The sequence below is a fragment of the Geotrypetes seraphini genome, chromosome 5 (assembly GCF_902459505.1).
Source record: "Geotrypetes seraphini chromosome 5, aGeoSer1.1, whole genome shotgun sequence".
NCBI lineage: Eukaryota > Metazoa > Chordata > Amphibia > Gymnophiona > Dermophiidae > Geotrypetes > Geotrypetes seraphini.
In genome coordinates, this window is record NC_047088.1 from 5,511,098 (window position 1) to 5,530,323 (window position 19,226).

Consider the following 19,226-nt stretch of genomic DNA (forward strand, 5'->3'; position numbering starts at 1 on the left):
CAGCGTTTATATGTAGTCATTTACCTAAAAATTGCCCATCCTCAATGCAGCTAAAAGTGCCTGTGGAATAACGTAAACCCTTTTAAAAATATAGGAGCTGATATTCAAAACAATTTAGCCAGTTGCTAAATGGTTAAATCACTTGGTCAACAGCATTTCACTGGCTAAGTGCTGGTGAATATCATGGTTAGCACTGAACAGAAAGCACTAGGGATTGTTCTGGGGAAGAGTGGGTTTTCAAGTTTATTTTTCATTTGATATACCACCTATCTATAAGTCTAAACAGTGTACATACAGAGTTTAAAATAAATATAAGTTAAAATGGTAATGAATAAAGACAAATATAACCACAAAACAGATAACTTGCTACAAAAGGGGAGGAGGGACATTAATTACATTATGTAGCAAAAAAAAAAAATTTCCAGAGAAACATAAGGGGAAAGGGAAAAGAAGGTAGTCCTGAATGTAGATGTTGAAAATCATTTATATATCAAAAGCATCTTTGAATATAAATGTTTTAAGATTAGCTTTAAATTTTGATAAGCAGTCTTCTTGTCTAAGATGATTTGGTAGGGCGTTCCAGAGAGTTGGCACAGTGACCAAAAAAAATAGTTTTCCATGTGGTATCATATACGATATGGCGAATTGAAGGGATTGAGAGAAGGTTTTGTTGATTAAAGCGACGTGATCATGAAGGGGTATATGGTAGTAACAATCGGTCAATAAATGCTGTGGAATGCTCTGATCTTGCTTTGAAAGTCAGAAGTAAGTTTTGGAATGTTATGCATTGAGATATAGGAAGCCAATGAGTGTCTTTTAGTAATGGGGTGACATGAACAAATTTTTTTGCCTTGTATATAATTTTGATGGCAGTGTTTTTGTATAATTTGAAGTCTTCTAATCTCTTTATTGGCAATACCTTGATAGAAAGAGTTACAATAGTCTAAATGAGAGATAGCCAATGAATGTATAAGAATGTTACGAGATCAAGGTTGTAGGATAGCAGAAATAGAGTGAATCATTCTTAGTTTATAGAAACATTTTTTAACAACCAAGTAAATTTGCCGATGAAAGGAGAGTTTGTCATCAAGGATAACACTGAAGTTTTATTATAGTGTCCATTTCAATTGGTATCAATCTTATGTAGACAGGATTCTTTAAAATTTCTTTGTCATTGCTAGGAAAAAGGAGGGCTTTTGTTTTGGTAATGTTGAACAAAAGCATTTTGTCAGTTAGCCATTGACTTATTTTATCTAACTTGTGAGAGATTTCTTGGATGTCACTTGATATATTTGGTCAAACAAGGTGAATGAGTTGAATGCTGTCAGCGTATGCAAAAACTGTGAAACCTATGCTACTAAAACCATTACTTGTGCTCCTGTGCCCGAGCTGCTGAACGTTTTTGGCTTAAATCCCACAAACTTGCTGACTTCGTTCATTTCAAATTCATGCGACGAGATGGCAGATGAAGTTCAACGTTGAGAAACGTAAAACATTGCATGTGGGAAGCAGAAACCCGAGGTACAACTATACGATGGGAGGGATGTTGTTGACTGAGAGTACCCAAGAAAGGGACTTGGGGGTAATGGTGGACATGACAATGAAGCCGACGGCACAGTGCGCAGCGGCCGCTAAGAAAGCGAATAGAATGCTAGGTATAATCAAGAAGGGCATTACAACCAGGACGAAAGACGTTATCCTGCCGTTGTATCGGGCGATGGTGCGCCCGCATCTGGAATACTGCGTCCAGTATTGGTCGCCGTACCTTAAGAAGGATATGGTGTTACTCGAGAGGGTTCAGAGGAGAGCGACACGTCTGATATAATGGATGGAAAACCTTTCATACGCTGAGAGATTGGAGAAACTGGGTCTCTTTTCCCTGGAGGAGACTTAGAGGGGATATGATAGAGACTTACAAGATCATGAAGGGCATAAAGAGAGTAGAGAAGGAAAGATTCTTCAAACTTTCAAATAATAAAAGAACAAGAGGGCATTCGGAAAAGTTGAAAGGGGTCAGATTCAAAACAAATGCTAGGAAGTTCTTCTTTACCCAATGTGTGGTGGACACCTGGAATGCGCTTCCAGAGGACGTAATAGGGCAGAGTACGGTACTGGGGTTTAAGAAAGGATTGGACAGTTTCCTCCTGGAAAAGGGGATAGAAGGGTATAAATAGAGGATTACTGCACAGGTCCTGGACCTGTTGGGCCGCCGCGTGAGCGGACTGCTGGGCATGATGGACCTCAGGTCTGACCCAGCAGAGGCATTGCTTATGTTCTTATGTTCTTATGCTGACGTCCTTAAGATAGCGTGGACCATAGACTGTGCTAGGGTCAGTAGAGGAGCAAGAAACAGGTTGAATAGAATTGGTGATAGTATTGATCCTTGTGGAACTTCGAAGTGTTGGGTGTACGGTTTATATGTTCATATGTTTCACCTGGTAAGTACGGTCTGAAAATAAGAGTTGAACCACTCAAGAGCTTTTCCTGAAACTCCTGTTGATCGTAGTCTATCCAGTAATATTGAATGGTCTATATTGTGTCGATTGCTGCTGTTGGATCTAGGGAAATTAAGAGGATTGATTTCTGGTGATCTAGGAAGTATCTGATTGAAGTTGTGAGACCTGTTAGAGAGTATTCGGTGGAGTGGTGCGGTCTGAAGCCTGTTTGTTTCGGATGGAAGGCTTTTGTCTTTTCTAAGTAACAGGATAGTTAGTTAAATATTATTTTTTCTTGTTAGTTTGGCCAAAAATGGAAGATTGGCTGTTGGCCTAAAGTTTGAACAATTTTCAGGCAAGATATTTTGTTGTTTAGGTTTTGACCGGATAGTCGCTGCTTTCCAGTTTCTGGGCATGGTTCCTGTAGAAAGGCAGTGGGAGATCATATTTTTGAATGAACAGAGCAAATATGAAGAAATGTCTTTTTAAGATTGTAGAGGGGATAGTGTCGGGAGGGTTTCCAAATGCTTTCAAGGTTTATAAGGCCTGTTCAATTTCTGAGACTGAGGGTATTGAAAATGATGAGAGGGAGCTAAATGGTAAATGAGTGAGTTTATTTGGAGACTTGGGTAGCATAAGTGTTTGTGCGTGAGAGAGATTGCTACATGCTGTTATTTTATTTTGAAAATAGCCAAATCTTGAGCTGTAGGGGTGGAAATGTTAGAAAAATCAAGATTAGCTTGAGATGTTAGGGAATTGACTATTTAGTAGAGAGTTGATGTGTTGTTAGCTGTGGCAATGCTTAGGGAATAGTATTTCTTTTTAGTTTCCTATATGGAACTTTTATAAAGAGTTGTTTTTTCTTTGTAGTGGTTTAGTGTGGTGATGTTTCCTAGTATGAATTCTTGCTAGGATTGCAAATATTAGGTGCCTTTGGAGCGTTTGTCTTCCCCATATAAATTTTTTTATTGTTCATCGCTTTGTAATCCATGAAAAAAGTGATTTTATCAAATAAATAATAATAATAATAACTTTATTTTTATATACCGCAATACCACAAAACAGTTCAGAGCGGACAGGAGAAGAGACTGTACATTTACAGCGAAGATACAGAGAGTTAGATTAATCAGTGTAATGTAACCAGTAGCAATAACAAAAGAATCCAGTAACACGAATCCAGTAATACGAATTAAACTTGAAACTTGATTACTCATAAAGAGATGAGAAAACTCCAAATAATCCAGAATACTGGCATACTAAGGTGGGAATAGCGGCACCCCATGCTCTCATTCCCCAGCAGCACACCTTATTTTTGCCTCCTTCCAGGTTCAGCAGCACCCCATACTCAGTTCCTAGGTCTAGCAGCACCTCATATGCTCACCTCCCCCCAAGTCCATCAGCACCCCACTCAAACACCCCATTCCCAGGTCCAGCAGTAGCCTCTACTCTACCTCCTCCTGAGGTCTAGCAAAAGCCCTTACTCTCACCCCCAAGTCCAGCAGCACTCCTTCTCAACCCACTCCCTACTCCAGCAGCACCCCTTTTTCTTACCCTCCCTAGTCCAGCACCTTTACTCATGGTCCATTCTAACTTACTTAAATTGTAGTTCTATGGCTGGTGTAAGTGTTCTTACCTAAATGATAAGCATGTATATCTGGTTAAAGTAGCTTTCTGTAAAGAAAAATAGGCACCTAATATTCCTTTATAGAAAGGCACCCTGTTATAGAATTGCCCTCTGAGGGGGTAATTCTATGACTGTTCACTTCCATTCAGGTGCCCCAAGACCATACAGTAGCAGCCTGTTATATACCCACAACTTCTACCAAACATAGACCTGGCATAAGTTTGGGCACCTCTATGTGGCAAGGCCTGCGCGTGACTTACAGTATTCCCACCTATGCTTCAACCATGTGTATGGCCCTTTTGCAAATATACTTTATGCTTAGGCAGCATTCTGGCATATATGTGTGTAAGTGTGCACTGATGTAAACATAGAAGGGAAGCCAGGGCACGAGGCAGACCTCGGCGGTTTCTGCCTTTTGTTCTTCCTTGCGTTTTCTTTCTTTTTTATTGCAGGGCCGGAGAGGGCAGGAGAGGCCGAGAGGGAGGAAGCCAGAGCAGGCAGGAGGACCGGCGAGAGATAGCTCCGCCCCCTCACCGGGTCATAGGTCGCATCGGCGCCCGGGCTCCCCTTTAAGAAGAAGGGAAGCCAGGGCACGAGGCAGACCTTGGCGGTTTCTGCCTTTTGTTCTTCCTTGCGTTTTCTTTCTTTTTTATTGCAGGGCCGGAGAGGGCAGGAGAGGCCAAGAGGGAGGAAGCCAGAGCAGGCAGGAGGACCGGCGAGAGATAGCTCCGCCCCCTCACCGCATCATAGGTCGCATCGGCGCCCGGGCTCCCCTTTAAGAAGAAGGGAAGCCAGGGCACGAGGCAGACCTCGGCGGTTTCTGCCTTTTGTTCTTCCTTGCGTTTTCTTTCTTTTTTATTGCAGGGCCGGAGAGGGCAGGAGAGGCCGAGAGGGAGGAAGCCAGAGCAGGCAGGAGGACCGGCGAGAGATAGCTCCGCCCCCTCACCGCATCATAGGTCGCATCGGCGCCCGGGCTCCCCTTTAAGAAGAAGGGAAGCCAGGGCACGAGGCAGACCTTGGCGGTTTCTGCCTTTTGTTCTTCCTTGCGTTTTCTTTCTTTTTTATTGCAGGGCCGGAGAGGGCAGGAGAGGCCGAGAGGGAGGAAGCCAGAGCAGGCAGGAGGACCGGCGAGAGATAGCTCCGCCCCCTCACTGCGTCATAGGTCGCATCGGCGCCCGGGCTCCCCTTTAAGAAGAAGGGAGCCAACGGCGCCCAGCCGTTCGGCGAGCGGCGAAGGCGAGCGGCAAAGGCGCTCGCCTTAGCGAGAGCGCCTTTGCGAAGGAGCCTTGCGAGGGAACCAGAAACGCCAAGTAATTCACTTTCTTTTCTCTTTTCTCCTTTCTCTCTCTCTTACCCACAGCAAGAGCACACCACCACTTCACGAGAGCGATGGAGGACCCAGGATCCCAGAGGTACTTTCCGGTATACTGCACAGAGTGTAATATGTACGACTACCTCCCCTTGGGAAGGCGGGAGTACATATGCAGTCGGTGTCAGGAACTGGAAAGCCTGAGGATGGAGGTCGGCAGATTGAGGGTCAGGGTCCAGGAACTGGAGGGACTGCGCAACACAGAGGAGACGAACTGGTCAACCAAGGACACAGACGGAGCAGGCCCCATTGTGGACCAGGTGAGGGACCTCGAGAGATTCATCGAGGAGGCCTATAGGAGGAAGGTGGAGGAACAGGACCAGCAGCTGCACAGATGGATGTCGGCAGACGAGACCCAGGATCCACAAGGCGACACCGGGGAAGGACCTAGCGGAGGAACCACGCAAGAGGAGGAGACCGTGACTCACCGGGACCCCGAGGGAGAGACACCGCACTACACCGAGGACACGGACCTGAGACAGAGGAGGTTGCTGAGGAAAGGGAAGTCTGCTATTGTGGTGGGAGACTCGATCTTGAGAGAGGTTGATAGTCACTTAGCTGGAGGAAGGGAGGACCGGCTGGTGACTTGTCTCCCAGTGGCCAAGACACGAGACGTCACTGATAGGATCGAGAGGATCCTGGACGGAGCAGAGACAGAGGAGACTGCGGTGATAATCCACGTCGGAACGAATGATGTGAGCCGGAGGAACTTCAGCATGGCCACACTGACTGACCAGTTCAGGGTCCTGGGACGAAAGCTGAAGCGGAGTACCCGGAGGATAGCATTCTCAGAGATCCTGCCTGTACCGAGAGCAGATGCAAAGAGGCAGGCAGATCTCCAGGCTGTGAATGCATGGTTGAGGAGATGGTGCCAGGAGGAGGGCTTCCACTTTGTGAGGAACTGGACGTCCTTCTGGGGAAAGAGTAAGCTCTACTGGCGGGACGGCCTGCACCTGAGCACAGCGGGAACTAGACTACTGGCAGCCAATGTGAGGAAGGAGATCGAGAGGGCTTTAAACTGAGGAGAGGGGGAAAGCCGACAGCTGATCTGATGTTGACGCTTCGGACAACAGTATCCAGAACAGATGCTGAACGGGCTGACTGCAAGGAGGAAGTAGAGAGACCGGTGGATCTTATGATCAGACAGCGAGGGAAACATCAGGTAAAGGGAGCTTGCTGGGAAGAGACTAAGGGGCATGGAGACACAAGGGGACTGGGTGGCACGAGGGCGAAAGCTGAGGGCAATATAGGGGTGCCACAAGGCGAGGGGGATCAAACGGAGGCTCAAGGGATGATAGCCCAGGAGGGGGCCGGTAGGGCTAGAAAACCCAGAGGAAAAGCGGGGAAGTGGGGTGGCGGGAATGTGGGGAAACCGAAAGCTACGAGGGTAAAGGCTGAGTGCAAAGCAGAAGCACAGGGAACAGGAGAACTGCCCGAAATTCAAGGGGAGGTGGCCCAGGTAAATACAGAGGTGGAGGAAAAACGACGGGACCTGCGGTGCTTGTACGCAAATGCAAGAAGCCTCATGGCCAAGATGGGTGAACTAGAGGTCATGGCCAAGGGGGAAGACCTGGATATAATTGGAATTACAGAAACATGGTGGACAGAGGAGAATCAATGGGATGTGGCGCTGACGGGGTACAAGCTCTACAGGAGGGACAGGACCCACAAGAAGGGGGGAGGCATAGCACTATATATAAAGGACTCTATCTACTCGGTCGGGATGGATATGGCAAAGAAGGCAGAGGGGCTGGAATCGCTATGGATCAAATTGCCGGGAAACAAGGGTGCAGGCATAAAACTGGGGCTGTACTATCGCCCACCTGGTACGCCGGAAGGAGTCGGACACGACTTGGAAGCTGAACTGAGACAAGAATGCAGGACTGGAAGTGTAACAGTGATGGGGGACTTCAACTACCCGGGGATTGACTGGAGTATGGGTCACTCCAACTGCACTAGGGAAACAGGATTTGTAGAAGCTGTGAGGGACTGCTTCATGGAGCAACTAGTCAGGGAACCGACGCGAGGGAGTGCTACTCTTGACCTCATCCTAAACGGATTAGGGGGGCCTGCAAGAGGGGTAGAAGTGGGAGGACCACTAGGCAACAGTGACCACAACGCGATCAGATTCACATTAGAAAGGGGTACACCCACAGTAAGGAGGACCGCAACAACTGCGCTCAACTTCAGGAAAGGGAACTATGTTGCTATGAGGGAAATGGTGGGGAGGAAGCTCAGAAACATCTTTAGGATGGAGACTATAGGAAGTGCCTGGACCCTATTCAGGGACACCCTGCAGGAAGTACAAAGAATGTACGTTGTAACCAGACAGACTTCGTGCCTGCCCTGGTTCCAGTTAGTGTTTCTACTAAGACTCCCAGTAAAACCCGGAAGAGAGTAGGTAAAAGCTGTCCTAGTGAGGATCTGGCTGATTCTCAGACTGACCACCAGAGGGAGCCGGAAATTCCTGATAGTTCCCTAGACCAGCAATATCCAGGGCACCACAGGAGGAGCTCTAGAGCTGCCTTGAGGACTGCTGAATCAGCCAGGTTAGGGCGTAGCCCAATCAGTATAAAACCAGCAGCTGTGTACAAGCAAGGAAGCAGGTTAGGGAGAAGGTTGGGACCTTTCCTCCCTGAGAGTCTCCTTGGGCCAGGCAAGAGCGAACCAGTTACACCCATGGAGGTGCAAGAGGCTGGAGATATCCTGGCAGAATCTGTAGCTGAGCTGGAACTTCCAATGGAGACTAACAACCTGCCAGAAGAAATGAGCTTGGCTGAGGAAGCCATGGAAGTTGGTTTGTCCACCAGCTGTACCTGCTAACCATTGAAGAAACAGTGAGTGCATTTTGTTCAGCTTTCTTTGATTGAGAGACTGTTTGAATGAAGCTGAACCTTGGAGGACTTTCTTTTTTACTGTTTTGCATTTTTGGTTGAAGCTGATAGTGCCTGAACTGAGGGAGAGGTTTGCTATTATCTGGGAGGGAAAATTTGAAGCTATTATAAGCTGAAATTAAAGCAAACCTGAGGCACTCTCCTTTTCCTGGCAGTGCAATGCTTGGCTGCCAGAGGCTTCCTTTTGAAGCATTAACAATAGGGTACCCAGTGCCTTTTGCCCTATTGAGTTGTCAGAGTTTGTAAGGAACTGAATGCCCTGCTTAGGAGCAGGTTTAATTGATTGCTAAAGAAAGCATAAAGCCCAGTGAGGTGAAGAAAAGGAAAAATTTTTTTTTTTTGGTGTTTGAATTTATGTTTTGACTGTTCATTATTCTACTGTTTGAATTTGAACTGTAGACATTCTACTTACCTGTTGTTGGTAGGACTACTAATAATCCTGACTTTATTACCTTAAAGAAAATAAATCCTGAGTTTTTGATTTACTTCTTTTTTTCTGAGCAAATTGTGGTTTATTTTGTTGTTTTACTCTTGGTGTCAGTCCATGCCTACAGGGTGACTCCAGTCCGGGTCACACGCAGGTGTTCTCGTTTGTGTAGCTACTGTGTGGCGCTGTGGAGTCTTGCTCAGACCACAGTCCCGGTTACAACGTCCCCAGTTTCAGGAAAGGCGGCAAGAACAAGCGGTCAAAGGACCCGGTTTGGATCTCAACAGAAGTAAAGAGGGCAATAAATGACAAAAAAGTATCCTTCCGGAGATGGAAAAAGGACCCAACGGAGGAAAATCACCAGGCGCACAGGAAATGCCAAAAGGAATGCCACCAAGAGGTTAGAAAAGCAAAAGGGAAATACGAAGAGGGGCTGGCCAGGGAGGCGAAAAACTTCAAGGCATTCTTCAGTTACGTAAAGGGGAAGCGACCAGCGAGAGAGGAGGTGGGGCCGTTGGACGATGGGGATAGGAAGGGAGTGATTAAGGAGGATAAACAGGTAGCTGAGAGGTTGAACACGTTCTTCTCGTCTAATATACCGGACTCAGAGGAGCTCATGAGTGGGGAACAGGCTGAAAAATTGGAACACATAGAGGTAAGTAAGGAGGATGTCCTCAAACAGATAGACAGGTTAAAATGCGGCAAATCGCCGGGCCCAGACGGGATCCACCCAAGGGTTCTAAAGGAACTAAGACAAGAAATAGCGGGCACAATCCAGCATGTTTGCAACCTATCCTTGAAAACTGGAGAGGTACCAGAGGACTGGAAATTGGCGAATGTCACACCTATCTTCAAGAAGGGATCGAGGGGTGACCCCGGGAACTACAGGCCGGTGAGCCTGACTTCAATTATAGGGAAGATGGTGGAAGCTATGATCAAGGACAGTATTTGCGAGCACATCGAGAGAAATGGCCTACTGAGAACAAGCCAGCATGGATTCTGTAAGGGAAGGTCATGCTTAACGAACCTTCTGTACTTCTTCGAGGGAATAAGTAGCCGGGTGGACAATGGGGAACCTATAGACATCATTTACCTCGATTTTCAAAAGGCTTTTGACAAGGTGCCACATGAAAGGCTGCTTAGGAAGCTGTAGAACCACGGGGTGGGAGGGGATGTGCACAGATGGATCGAGCACTGGTTGTCAGGTAGACTGCAGAGGGTCGGAGTAAAGGGACAATATTCTGACTGGCGGGGAGTCACGAGCGGTGTGCCACAGGGATCGGTGCTGGGGCCGTTACTCTTCAACATATTTATCAATGACCTGGAAAAGGAGGCAAAGTGCGAGGTTATAAAATTTGCAGACGATACCAAACTGTGCGGCAGAGTTAGGTCCAGGGAGGAGTGTGAGGACCTACAAAGGGACCTGGACAAACTGGAAGACTGGGCAAACAAATGGCAAATGCGCTTTAACGTGGAAAAATGCAAGGTCATGCATATAGGGAAAAAGAACCCGTTGTTCAACTACAAATTGGGGGGGCATTGTTGGGAGACAGCAGTCTTGAGAGAGACTTGGGTGTGCTGGTGGATGCATCACTGAAGCCATCTGCACAGTGCGCAGCAGCCTCGAAAAAAGCCAACAGGATGCTGGGCATCATAAAGAGGGGCATAACAACCAGGACGCGGGAAGTCATCATGCCATTGTATCGAGCGATGGTGCGTCCACATCTGGAATACTGCGTTCAGTATTGGTCGCCGCACCTCAAGAAGGACATGGCAGTACTTGAGAGAGTCCAAAGGAGAGCAACGAAACTGGTAAAAGGGCTGGAACACTGCCCATACGCCGAGAGGTTGGATAGGCTGGGGCTCTTCTCTCTGGAAAAAAGGAGGCTCAGGGGAGATATGATAGAGACTTTCAAGATCATGAGGGGCATAGAGAGGGTGGATAGGGACAGATTCTTCAGGCTGAAGGGGACAACAGGTACGAGGGGGCATTCGGAGAAACTGAAGGGAGATAGGTTCAAAACAAATGCAAGGAAGTTTTTTTTCACCCAAAGGGTCGTGGACACTTAGAATGTGCTACCGGAGGAAGTGATCAGGCAGAGTACGGTACAGGGATTCAAACAGGGATTGGACGGATTTCTGAGGGATAAAGGGATCGTGGGATACTGAGAGAGGTGCTGGGATGTAACACAAGTATAGAAAGCTAACCAGGAAATAAGTATAGAAACCCAATCAGGTCGTGCATGGGCAAGACCGGAGGGTTAGGACTTCGATGGGAAGATAGGACTTCAATGAGAAACCAAGGTGGCAAGGGAGCCCCTTCTGGTGATTCAGACAGGTCGTGACCTGTTTGGGCCGCCGCGGGAGCGGACTGCTGGGCAGGATGGACCTATGGTCTGACCCGGCGGAGGCACTGCTTATGTTCTTATGTTCTTATATGCTAGTATTCTAAACACTATCATCAATCATACAACATACCCATCACTAAACACTATAGCCACTCTCACACTGTATTTCAGCTTATGAAAATACAGCATGAATGGCTGGGGACCGCGATAAAGGGAGTGTTTCACCTTGAGACAACTACTGCAAAACATGTGACATGTCAGTGGAATAAACCTCTTTACCGATAGGAACACGAGAAAACAAAAGCTAAGTTTTTGGTATCTTAAATATATATTGATTGATATAATTAAAATGGACTAAGTTATAAAATACTTTGTTTATAAGAAAGCAATAGAAAAGCAAAGAAATTTAAAATGAAAATATAAGCAATCTTGAATTGATCAGTGACAATCTGATGTATGTTCTCTATGAAGGCAAACAAATAAAACTAGCCACGTGTCACATCAAAGGCTTGATGGGTATACAGTAGTATATGAGTGGTGATAATATCTGGACTATACTTGATTGACAGATTGTCATTGGAAATTAGTATTCTAAACATTTACACATGCAATAGGCACATAATTGATATATGTGCTTAAATTAACCTAGGAAATTTGTGTAAAGATATGCAGATAAATTCAAAGTGGGTGAGATATATATATGCACAGTTATAAAATCACATTGAAGAGGGAAATTTTCATATTGCCTAAACAGCTGCAAAGTTTGTGAGTACAGTAAAACCTTGGATTGCAAGTAACTTGGTTTGCAAGTGTTTTGCAAGACAAGCAAAACATATTATTAAATTTTAACTTGATATACAAGCAATGTCTTGCAATACAAGTACATACAGTATACACGCGTGTTCTCTCTCTGATGCTGCAGGAGTGTAGTGGCTGTTCTAAACAAGCTAGATCTTGCAATACAAGTACGTTTAGTATTTTGTATTAAAGTTTTTGGGTTGTGGAACGAATCGTCTGAGTTTCCATTATTTCCAATGGGGAAATTTGCTTTGATATATGAGTGCTTTGGATTACAAACATGCTTCTGGAACGAATCATGCTTGCAAACCAAGGTTTTACTGTACTTTGAATTTATGGTCTTTATACCAATTTTTGAAGTGAAAGTACAGTACATACTTTTACTTTTGATGTTGCCTTAAGATAAATTACCCTCAGACACTTGCACCTCCTTTTCTGTGGGTCCACTTGCTGGCAAAAACCATGTGCATAATTTTGAATATGGTAAGTGTATGTGTTATTGCAATCTCTGCTCTCATGCTGTAATCAGAAATAATTAATTTCAATGCTGGTTAAACATCAAATGTTGAAGAACAGTGTTTAGATAACCCATTTCTGTAAGGTAAATATTGTTTATCCACAGGAATAGCTTTATAAATTGTCTGTCAAGGATGCATGTACAACTGGCATAGTTAGACAGGGTGTATATATCATAGGCCTGTTCTGGTGAGGTGCACATTAAGGAGGTCACTAACATTTATCTGAGGACAAACAGGACAATTAGTTCTCATATGTGGGTGATGTCATCCATGGATCCCTAGTTCAGATCTTCTAGAAGCTTTTGGCAGGCCGACCATATATGTGTGCATGTCTTCCTGCCTGCCTGACTCACATGGGAATCACAGTTTTCTCTCATCCGCGGAGCAGCGAAAACGTGTCTTAGACTGTCACTGTTGTACAATTTTTGTGATTCTTGGTAATTCTTTTTGCTGGCCTTCCTGCCCTTTCTTTTGCTAGTAAGGCACCTTTATTTTGTATTTTTTATTTTCATGTTCCCCATATTTCTTTAGGCTTGGATTCTCTATATGGCGCCAATTGTGTGTCAATCATGTGACAGTGCTGTATAGAGAATCGCACCTACTTAAACCTGAGAGCATGGTTGAATCCTTTTTCTTAAGAAAAAAAAAAGGTTTTGTCAGAACCTAGCCATTTGATTTCACTTTGGTGACAGATATGTCCCAGGAAGCTCCTAGTGGGTTTAAGAAGTGTTCAAGATATGGTAGGATCATGTCTGTACTCATAGCTCAACTGTTTGGGAAGGCTAAAGTGGGTGGGGCCTGCCAAAATGCAGAAAGAAGGATCATTATAATAGGTAAAGCAGTCAGGTGCATTGGTGGTATTCTCATCGATCCTCCTTATTAAGGGTAAAGGCCAAGGCAGAGAAGCTTGTATCCTGGAGATGAATGCATAGCTGCATGGATAGTATCGTTGAGAGCATTATCCTTAGACAAGCAGGCAGCATATTCTCACATGTGGGTGACGTCATTTACGGAGCCCCGGTACAGACAGTGAAAAGTGTAGTATCATTTTAAGCTTTAGCAAGCTTTCAGACTGCCCGCACATGCGCAAGTGCTTTCCGCCCGACGCCAGCTCACGATGTCGCCAGTTTTTCATTTTGCACAGAGTAAAGAAGACGTTTCTTTTGTTTCTCCATCGAGTTGTCTTCCCATTTATATTTTATTTAAATCTTTTTCAAGTATTTCAAGTTTATCTTCTACTACTTTTCGTTTGAAAACAAACGACAAAGAAAAGTAGAAGGAAAAATAAATTTTGGATGTTCTTCAAACTTCTGTTACTTAGCGGCCTTCACACAAATTTCCATCCCAAGTACCTCCGTGATCATTGATGGATTCTCGGCTTTGTTTCTACTCCAACCCGACCTGTCCTCTCCGTCTGTATTGGGCTCCAGAGCTATAGATTGGAAGAAGGAAAACTATATTGATTAATGTCAAAGTTTTTCTTTTCTTGTTTATTTATTTCCACATATAGGTCTGGAGTTGGACTTCTAGTGACTGGGACTGGCTGTACCGGAGGACATTGATGCTTCCATCTGCTTCCATTGGTGGTATATTAGCATCAAGTTTCCTCGATCGACACAGATGCAACACAGAAGACAGAGCCCTGCCATTAAGCATCGAGTCCTCTTGATGCATGGTTTTCGGGGCGATACAGGTTGTCATTTCTGAAGCACATCACCTTTTCAGGCACTCACGCTTTGACACTTATGGCACTTTTAATAGCATTGATGTGGCTTGGTCATGGTGCTTCCTTATCATCAATGGACATTGATGCTGCTTAAGACTTCATGCTGTTCTACAACAGTACCTTTGATACCCGTTCACTTAGGTATCGGTACATGATTTGAGATTGCAAGAGGTTGAATTTTTCTGTAGACTAATCTCTACTTCAGTGTCAGCAACCTCATTGGTGCCAGTCAGCCTGAGCATGGTTCTCATAAGGCACAAGGTACTGCTTCGAAGTCTATCCTCGGACGTCACTCTACTTAGTATCGACGTTATTCAAGTTATCATTGATGTCATCTGTAGAGCATCAGTCTGTATCCAAGGGTACAGTACTGCGGCATATGCACCAATGGTACCTGTCCTAGCCAGGGATATGAGTGTACATCATCGAGGAATAACTCCACATTGACTCCGGTGTCATCCTTCTGTGCAGGTTGTGTTGCTTACTGGGTATGCATCCTCTTTGAGGTCTCCCACCCCTCAACATTCTGCGGCACCATTTGATACCCACTCAGTCTCAGGTATCGGTGCAGGATATTTGTTCCAGGATTGATGACTTTCTTCACTGCTTAGCATCTGTTGCATTGACTATGACCTGCTTACTCTTGACAGAGCATCACATCAACTGCAGTTTGAGGGGATATTCTGTTTTATCGGGGCGGTACTAAACACATAAGGTATCAACACCATCAATGATTCTCTTCATTGGAACATCGATTACCAGTAAATCAATGTTGTTTTTCACATCAAGGATCTGTGTGGCAGGATTACATCTCTAGTTTTTTAATTTCCAATTGTCTTTGGACTTTAATTTCCAAACTCGCATAAGAAGGGAATTTGATGTTTTTCACAAATGGCGTTGCTACTTGTGATGGCGCATCATTCTGGACCAAAAGCCATCGATGTTTGTTCCAAATGATGGTGATCTTCCCCATACAACTTTGATCATCTTTGAAGCATCAACACCCTTCTTTACATCAAGATTCTACATTAACATCGATTGTTTGTCATTGGGATACCATGAGGCTTCATCTACGTCTCAGAAACCAGCTCAGTCTTTTTGACCTGCTTCTAGAGACTTCTTTGTTCGATTCTGGTCCTGCCTAAGCATAGCATTTTGGGGCTACATGGTACTGAATTCAGTTTTCTATCCGGGTTTAAAAAAAAGAGTAAAGAGAGAAGCAATGTCTGCCTTTGTACTTTTACACAAATGGACGTTTTCTTTCTCCATGTTAATCAGTGAAGCTGAAAGGTTCTCTGTTTTATCCTCTAACCAGGATCAATCCACATTCCAACTGCTTTTTTATACAACTTCAGGAACCCACCATGGGTGTAGAGCCTGTAAGGTGGTCTTTTTCCTGTTGTCTGGATACAAACATGCAAAGACAAGTGGCGGGATCCAACATGGGTATAGTGCCTGTTTAGTTAGTTCTCTCACCATATTAAAAAACAAGCAGTGTTTACTTTTGAAATATATGAAAGTATGTTTAACAATTTGTAATTCTACAGAGGGGAACACTGGATGTTTTGGAGGTTGGGTAAAGTATTGGAGAGTTGTGTTATATGATTCCCAACCATAAATGAAACAGATTTAAATAGTGCCATCTTTAGTGTGAGTACTTTTATGCTTATGCACTTTCCATGGACATTTTCTATATTAACCATTGAAGTAGAATGGTTCTCTACTTTATCTTTTAAGCAGGATCAAACAGCTTTTTTCCTGAAACACGCCTTCCACTGTACCATCAATGTTTATACAGTACTGTCCAGATGGATCATATGATTACTTTGAAGTATCTTTCCCTACATAGGTTTCTCATATTGTTTAATGGACATTATCCACAACACTCTTTGCTCCATCACTGAAGCTTTTGACCCCTTATTTGAGAGCATTAGGGTCACTTCAAAAATCTTCTCAGTGGTGGATGCATCCACCATGCTCTTCATTGCATACTTCTTTGTGCACCTAAATTAAACTAAAACTTAGTCTTATAGACTGAGTCATCAACCAAGAGGAGCTCGACTCGATTTTCTCCTTTTGGTTACCCATTTTCTCTCATGTTTTCTGTTGTTTATGACCACTTTCCTTGGAGCACATCTATTGCTTCCCAGGAAGATTCTATTCATTGCAGGCATGTTGCCTTTTTTTCATTTAGTTAGGTCACTATCAACTCTCTGATATCTTCTTACCTTGTGTTGATGACACTAGCTCAGAAGTTATTTCTTCCATTTTGGGAGGTACCACCCAACTAAGCTCTGTATTCATGATCCCTCTTCTATTCCAAAGTGAGAGGGTACAGGAGTTGTTACTTTGTTTTCCTGTTCATAGTCTTGATAAACATGTTTTCATGTGGCACTTATTTACTACTCAGGGCCACATCTATCATGGCTCTTTTCTCTGTTCCTTAATTTTACGGGAATAAACTTTTTGATTCCCAAGTTTCTGATGTGCAATTACCCAAGGACAGTAGTTTAAGGCTAGAAATATACTTTCATGCTTTCAGGTCCAAATTTTAGTAACACATTTTAGAAATGCTCTAACCTTCCTAACCTCCTCTTTTTTTCAAAAAATAATGAATTATCCCCCCCCCCAAAAAAAAAAAATTAAAAATCCCCTTTGATCAACTTTTTGTTTTTGCAAGGATATTAAACAACGATGTTCACTCTTTCCTTACTAAATCTCTAAGGGGATTTCGTCCTTACTGGCATATTGTTTGTATAATATATGCTTCCCCCTTCTGTTCTCTGTTGATTCTCTCATTTTGAGGCTTATTACAATTCTTTCTTAGCCTTCAAAATATATATATATATCTGTATATCTATACCAACAATATTTTGTATCAGGAGATTGTTTTTTTCCACAGTAAGCCACTATGCCATTCTAATTTTATACTTCATAGCATTGGCTTTTCTTTCCTTCTAGGATAATTCCTCCTTTTTATCCTCTGACTGTTCTTTTCATGAGAAGCATGCTTTTGTTGCTTACAAAATTTCTTTCCCTTCTCATTTGTATTACTCTAAGACCTGGCTGGTTTCACCTGCTCATTTGGTCTGCTACTCCATATGGGTGCATTTACCAGTAGCCCCTTTTTTATTTGATTGTTGAGTCTTTTTGGCGTCTCCATCGCCTATATTTAGATTCACCTGCCTCTAGAAGGTCATTTATTATTATCAGCCTACATACGTCTCAGTTTTATCTTTTACCTCTAATAGAGCATGAAGCTCCTCTATTTGATTTTTTCCAGTAGGTTCCTTCCCTTGCCGCCTCACTCTTGGATCAGATATTAGATCATGGTTTTGCGAGGTAACTCAGAATTTTCTTAGTTCTTGGAGCCCAGCTCTCCTTCCATTTCTTTACTAGAGCTAGGGAGTCCCACATGTGAGAATATGCTGCCTGCTTGTCTTAAGGATAAAGCACAGTTACTTACTGTAACAGGTATTATTTTGGGACAGCAGGCAGATATATTCACAACCCGGGCTCCCCCTTAAAAGGGAGCGAGCAGGCTGAAGTCAGGAGAGCCAGGAGGAGAGCAGCGAGGAGCCGGCTGAGGCAGAGAGAGAGCAGGAGAGTCAGGAGGCACATAGAGAGGAGTCGGGAGAGCAGAAAAGAAGGAAGGAGAGCAGGGAGAGTCGGGAGAAGAACCGGGAGCAAGAGGCAGTGGCAAGAGAAAGCTCCCCACCACGTCATTGCCCTGGCTCCCCCTTAAAAGGGAGCGAGCCAATGGCGCAAAGCTGTTCAGTGCGCGGTGAAGGCGAGCGGCAAAGGCGCTTGCTTTAGCGAGAGCACCTTAAGAAGGAGCCTTAAGAAGGAGTCTTATGAAGGAGCCGAAATCTAGGACGCCCAACAGAGTTACAAAGTTACAAGTTCTATTTGTAGCTGCTGCGAAACAAGGATAAGAACATAAGAATTGCCACTGCTGAGTCAGACCAGTGGTCCATCATGCCCAGCAGTCCGCTCATGCGGCGGACCTTTGGTCTAAGACCAGCACCCTAACTGAGACTAGCCCTATCAGCGCACGTTCTTGTTCAGCAGAAACTTGTCTAACTTTGCCTTGAATCCTTGGAGGGTGTTTTCCCCTATAACAGCCTCTGGAAGAACGTTCCAGATTTCTACCACTTTCTGGGTTAAGAAGAACTTCCTTACGTACGGAATCTATCCCCTTTCAACTTTAAAGAGTGCCCTCTTGTTCTCCCTACCTTGGAGAGGGTGAACAACCTATCTACTAAGTCTATCCCCTTCAGTACCTTGAATGTTTCGATCATGTCCCCTCTCAATCTCCTCTGTTCGAGGGAGAAGAGGCCCAGTTTCTCTAATCTTTCGCAGTACGGCAGCTCCTCCAGCCCCTTAACTATCTTAGTCGCTCTTCTCTGGACCCTTTCGAGTAGTACTGTGTCCTTCTTCATGTATGGCGACCAGTGCTGGACGCAGTACTCCAGGTGAGGGCGTACCATGGCCCTGTACAGCGGCATGATAACCTTCTCTGATCTGTTCGTGATCCCCTTCTTTATCATTCCTAGCATTCTGTTTGCCCTTTTTGCTGCCGCCGCACATTATATGGACAGTTTCATTGACTCGTCGCTCAGAACTCCCAAGTCCCTTTCCTGGGAGGTCTTTCCAAGTACCGCCCCGGACATCCTGCACGCCTCACACCTAGAGGAGGAACAAGCACTCACACAAACACAGCAGTACCAGCAAACCCACAACAAACACAGCAGCAGACCCACAACAACAGACTCACAACTAACAGACCCACAGCAGCACCAGCAGACCCACAACAAACAGGAAGTCAGGTCACATCCAGCCGACAGAGACAGAAGGTTCGCAGCAAGAAGCCAACACAGTTCAGAAGGGGAACAAGAAATGACAGCCCAAGGAAGTCAGAAGATGAGCTTTCCAGTCTTCTGCACCAGCTGTAATATGTATGACTACCTCCTCTCGGGGACTCGGGCATCCATATGCAGTCGATGCATGGAGCTAGATAGCCTGATACAGCAAGTCTGGCTGCTAGAAGAGACAGTGAGGGAACTAGAAGAGCACCTCACCTTTGA

At 44.7% G+C, this 19,226-nt stretch overlaps 1 protein-coding gene across 1 annotated transcript in view; it reads right to left on the reverse strand.

Annotated features, from left to right (window-relative positions):
* DLG3 (discs large MAGUK scaffold protein 3) overlaps positions 1 to 19,226 on the reverse strand; it is a 490,171-nt gene that overhangs the window by 335,022 nt on the left and 135,923 nt on the right. The window lies entirely within an intron of this gene.